Source organism: Alosa pseudoharengus, unplaced genomic scaffold (genome assembly GCF_046254945.1).
Source record: "Alosa pseudoharengus isolate Yale_2024_CS ecotype anadromous, Long Island Sound unplaced genomic scaffold, YU_APseudo_1.1 YU_APseudo_1.1_scf_5, whole genome shotgun sequence".
In the NCBI taxonomy this organism is placed as follows: domain Eukaryota; kingdom Metazoa; phylum Chordata; class Actinopteri; order Clupeiformes; family Clupeidae; genus Alosa; species Alosa pseudoharengus.
The window spans coordinates 5,599,342-5,604,845 of NW_027468837.1; the positions used below are offsets into that span (position 1 = coordinate 5,599,342).

At 38.0% G+C, this 5,504-nt stretch overlaps 1 long non-coding RNA gene across 2 annotated transcripts; it reads right to left on the reverse strand.

Moving 5' to 3' along the window:
- Nucleotides 1-3,588: 3,588 nt before the first annotated feature.
- LOC143103626 (uncharacterized) lies at nt 3,589-4,216 on the reverse strand. Of its 2 annotated transcripts, XR_012982917.1 has the most exons (4): nt 4,167-4,216; nt 3,985-4,077; nt 3,806-3,874; nt 3,589-3,704 (listed from the first exon to the last, which is right to left on the reverse strand). It is a non-coding gene; the product is annotated as an uncharacterized LOC143103626 (long non-coding RNA). The 2 variants fall into 2 exon arrangements; XR_012982916.1 differs by lacking the exon at nt 3,589-3,704 and having other exon boundaries at nt 3,755-3,874.
- Nucleotides 4,217-5,504: the final 1,288 nt, after the last annotated feature.

Consider the following 5,504-nt stretch of genomic DNA (forward strand, 5'->3'; position numbering starts at 1 on the left):
GTAAGGGACTTGGCTCACAGATATGGAAATTCTTTATATTTGTTTATATTTAGGCCATGATGTTTGACTAGGTGTGATGTGCACAATGCCATTGGATTTCTCTATATCTTCTGTTTACTTGTTAGTTAAGTTCAGTTATATTATTTTACCTCAACTGCAAGACATCTGCTCTGTAACAGGAGATGGTTGAATGACAAACCAGTTTTGATAGATTTAATCATTGAGAACCTGTTGTAGTGCTGCACCAAACATGCAATATGTATATTATCTAACTTGAGAGAAAGAATTTCAAATGATTTCAACAACTGCAGTATATTTTTGTGTTTTTATCGAGAGCCCTCTCAATTTTACTGTCGTTAACAATTAGTTGGATCTATAAATATGCGAGAAACATGAACACACTGGTACCTGCTTGCTGCAGTCCAGGTATCCTAACACAGTTGACACCATCCAACCTCTCCTCATCCAGGCCAATGGCTTAGACTACTCTAGCCTTGTGGTTGGTTGCCAAGAACATGTTGCAGTGTGACATTTCATTGCTCAACCAATGATTTCCCTAATTATTTTTCTTTATCTACCCTTGTTTTCAATTAATATAATAAATAATAATGAAAATAGTTACCCATATAATTAATTAAATGTGTTGTATAAATATCCAGTGATATTTAGACTTAATGTCATTAAGCATTGATATGTGTTTTTAATACCATCAGTAGGATTTGACAAATGTGAGCATATAACAGAACTGTATGTCTCAGTAACAGACTTAAAGCAACACCAAAGCACTTTTCTTCTGTCGCACGCACGCTTTTTGTTTATCCACCACTGGCTTTTGAAATAAGAAGCAAGTCAAATTTGTAGTTTCTTACCATCAACCTACAGGACCGCTACCCGATAGCAAACTTGCATAGTGCGGTTATAGCCGATAGAGGGTCGCGAAGCAAATGCAGAAGTGCCTGTTACAAGTTGAGAAAAACATTATTTTAAGGTACAAAAAACTCTTTGGTGTTGCTTTATTTTATATGATATATAATTATATGAATCAGTATGAAATACTAATGAGTTTGCATAGTGTGGAATATGATTAAAGAGATGGTTCGGAGTAATTTCACTCTAGTCCTTTGCACCATGACCCCGAGCCAAACACCCTCCCAGAACCTTTTTCCCTTGGTCGAACCCTGGTCGAGTAGCGCTGTCAGAAACGAATAACTTTCTGCAGGTGCTAATGGAACCAACTTATCTTGTAAATTACCCCACTAATAATTCCTAGAATGGTACGAAACTTCTACAGTAGTACAGCTATGTTCTTTACTCATAAAACGAGGCATTTGAAAGTTTGTAAGTACACCAGGAGTTTATTTAAATAACACTTGCCTGATAGCTTCTACTCTGCTGCTATCTACCGCTGCGTCAACGTAGGCTATAGCCTACTTCAGTGATTTGGGAAAAGCCCGTAAAAGTCCTGGCAGGTTCCCATAAGAAAATGAGAAAGAACCAATATTTCACACGGTGATGAACAATATGAGATACACAGTGATGTAGCACTAGACTTATTTCCTGACCTTCCTGTCTCTGTCTTTCTTTGTCTTGTTATTATGACCGCAGCTAGTGTAGCGGTATACGTTCAGTCAGAGTTTTTTTTTCTTCCGGATTTCTTTTTTTTTTCTTCAGTAATTTTGTGTTGATTCCCAGGACACTAAAAGACCGGGGTGCACGAAACTTGGTGGGCATGTAGCCCCACAAGGCTGTATTTTGGTCTCAAGGGGTCATGTCAACCCATCCCATTACCACACATTTGATGTATAACCCCACCTAGTTACAAATGGAAAAGGCAAAAGGTGTTGTAATCAGGTATCTCTGGCTGATATAGTCAAAACTGCATAAAATTGGACATGTAGGATCATTATGACACCCTCTGAATGCATGCCAAGTTTGGAATTCCGTTCATGGGAGACCATTACAATAAACTAGACAATGTAATTCCGAGGAATTACCAGTGCATGAAAATTAGCCTGATGTTGTCATACTCAAATTCTAGTCAGAATATGAGTCTGATACTGCTCCATTGGGACGTAATTATGGGGCATGTTTCAAACGATACAGGGGGGGAATGCCTCTGCACTCAATTGGATAGATCTAACCAATCAGAGCAACGAAATAGCTTACTGTGAGATGTAGGAAGAACACATGAACCATCCTTCTTCTCCACAAATGCCTTAACATTGTTTTCTGGTCTTTTGTAAAAGTTATTGTCTTATCAATATTATACAGTGCCTCTGACAATAGGAAACTGGAGTGGAAAAGCCACTTTGGATACTGGAGCTTCTTTCTCACTGATGAACGAGCGCCTGTGGAAAGACCTCAGAACCTCTACAATGCTGAATCCATGGTTGAATGGGCCATTGTTCTTGGCAAATGGGTCTGCAAAGCAACCACTAGGCTGGATTGAACTTACCCTCTGTGTCTCCGGCCATTCATGTGTTCTGCCTTGTGTTGTCTTACCTGCTCAATCTCTTGCTTTCCCCATGGTATTGGGTCTTGACTTTTTATCTCACAGTGGCATACAAATCAATGTAATGGAACAGCAATACTGGTTCCCAGTGGTGGAATGTAACGAAGTACAAATACTTCGTTACTGTACTTAAGTAAATTTTCTACGTATTTGTACTTTACTTAGCCTAAGTAGAATTTATAGTGCATACTTTTGACTTTTACTTTGTTACATTTTACAGCAATTATCTGTACTTTTACTCCGCTACATTTCTACAACACCATCATTCCTTTTTACGATAGCCTACATTTTATGATGTTTTTTTTTCTCTCTGCCAAACACGTTTGTTTTACCAGGGGGCAGGGTTGCTACCAAAGATTCTGGAGCGCTACGTGCCCAGCTTCTAAATCTTTGAAACATAAGCTTCTACACTGTAAAAATTATAAGATCCTGGAGGAACTTTTAGGGGTTCTTCAATTTGAAACTGTGGGGGAACCTCAAAAGGTTCTTCGAAGAACCTTTAAAGAAAGGTTCTTTGAAGAACCTTTTCAAAGGTTGCTTGAGGAACCTTTTGAAGTTCATTACAGAACCTTCATTATTAGTAACCTTTATTATTATTATTAGAATGTATTAACCTTTATTGTTATTATTAGTTTTAATATTATAATGTGGGTTAAATGTACATGAAACAACAGATGTATTTAAGCAAGAATTTAATAAAAAGTGTCAAAGCATGTCAATGGCAAAATATTAGGAATACTGTACATGAAAGGATGGACAGATAGATACATACATAAATAAATATATAAATAAACAAATAATACACAGGCTACATAGATGAAGGCATGAATGAAAACATCTATTAAACAATGCTATTAACAACAGCACAATTTTAACTTCCTGATCTAAATGAAAGTCAATAAATGATTGATTGAACTACAGTATTTAATCTAGAGTATGAAATTTGACATCCGAAATACGGCAATGGGGATTTTTTCTTTTGTCTTAATATCACACATAGACTGTAAAACACTTGTCTTGTTCACGACCTTCGGGTAGCAACTCTGTCTAGGTAACTGCTAGCAATGCTCCAATGCCCATCAACACATCTTCTGGTGTTACGACGTCTTGTCCGTCCATGCAAAGTGTAATGGTGGTGTCTTCCTCGAAGGGGTTGCCTCATGCATAGGGTAGGTGCGGGTGTCTTTGATATCTGAAATGTGCAGAATAACAGTATTTAGAATAGTGATTGGTGATATTCAAGCCCATTGGCAGGGGAAGTTTCTAACAGTGTCAAATGACTGGTACTCTTACCTTATCCACAACGTATGAGCCTGTCAGGATTGTCCCCAAACAGATATGGCCGCTCTGCTGCAAAGAGTCCTGAATTTGAACAATACACTGGATAAGTCTTATAGCAGTAATAACATACTTGTAATTCATACAGTTTTATAGCAGTAATGACATGAAGTGTAAATAAAACTTCTTAATACCTTTGTATTTGTAGGTTGTTTCCTCACAGGCCTGATTTAGTGCAGATTGGTACTTAGGTCAATGTTATGCAGGTGCTGAATTTCAGAGAAAACCTTTAAAAAGATGAGAACAAATGACATGTTTGCTTGAAGAACATCTGAAAAATAATTTGCAGTGAACTAAATGCCAAATGTTAACTCACAGTTCAAATGTGGTGTAAAGCTGGGTATTCGGTAAGGATTTCCTGTGTGGTCTGGCGTTGAATAAATGCCACTCTGTCACTGATTGTTCTCCTCATTCTGTTTTCAATCGTATTTAGATCAGGGTTTACTTTTCAACACACCTCCTTCATTTTTGTCTCATTGTCCTGTAAGTGTTACATTCAATTTAAGGTAAAGGTCAATTTGGTTAAAGAAATGTAATAAGTAGTAATATATGTTTATGTGTTTAATCATCATCTGAAAACTTACATTGGAATTGGATCCGCTTTCATCACCGAGAACATCTACAACCTGTCAGTGTAAAAAGATCATCAGTGAACATATGTACACGCACACACACACACACGCACACACACACACCATAACTGAACTACAGTGTTTGCATCCTGGGTAGCAGGCATCTGTGTGAATAGAATTTGTTTTTTAAATAAGTGTGGTTTCCCTCACATTGGATTGAGTTTTGTCCTGGAATCAAAGTAAACATCAATAAGGATCACAGTGAAGTGTAATTCTGAAAGCTTCTGCTTGAGATACAGATGCATTTTGCTTTGTGAGGAAAAGGTGACTTGCCTGTGATGAATTTTGTCTTTTCCCATGCTTTGCTCGATGGTATCCAATTTAAGGAAGGCTCGGTGGGATTCTCTCCTTCTTGATTTGTTTTTAGCATTCCCAACCAACTATAATATGAAAGGTTATGTAAACCAATTAGCCTAAAGGAAAATTCAAATGCAATGGCCTAGTTTATACAGGTGTTAAGCAACATACCAACAGAAGTGAAGTGTCATAGTAGGCATACATGATTCAATTGCATCTGTAAGTGTGCAGACTACAACAACCTGAATACCCCTGACAGGAATATCCCATCCCATTATCCCTATTTGTTAGGTGCACTAAAAAAGGACCCTCACTACAGCCACTAGGCCTACCTGTATGTTTATGACTTTAATAATCTACTTACATGCATATCCTGGTCCTGTGCGATCCCGGAGAAAAGGGTGCTTAGATACAGCAGCAGCACAAATGTCATGGTACTGGATACCTTTGAAATTAAACATAGAGATGGGGTAGCATTAGCCTATATTTTAAATGACTGGTTGTTGTTTTGCATGAATGCAAATGAAGAACACTAAGTAGGCTAAAGCTGTACCTCATGCTATACACTTACCACATAGAAATTGAATCAAATAGCATCTAGGACCTGTAGCCTGTTGCCATTTTTAAAGAAGATTCCAGACGCGCGTCATCGCCTCGAGCAACACCTGTGCGCCCATCGAGTTACCCGACGTGTTCTGCTGCTATTTTGGCATAGGCAGTAGGCC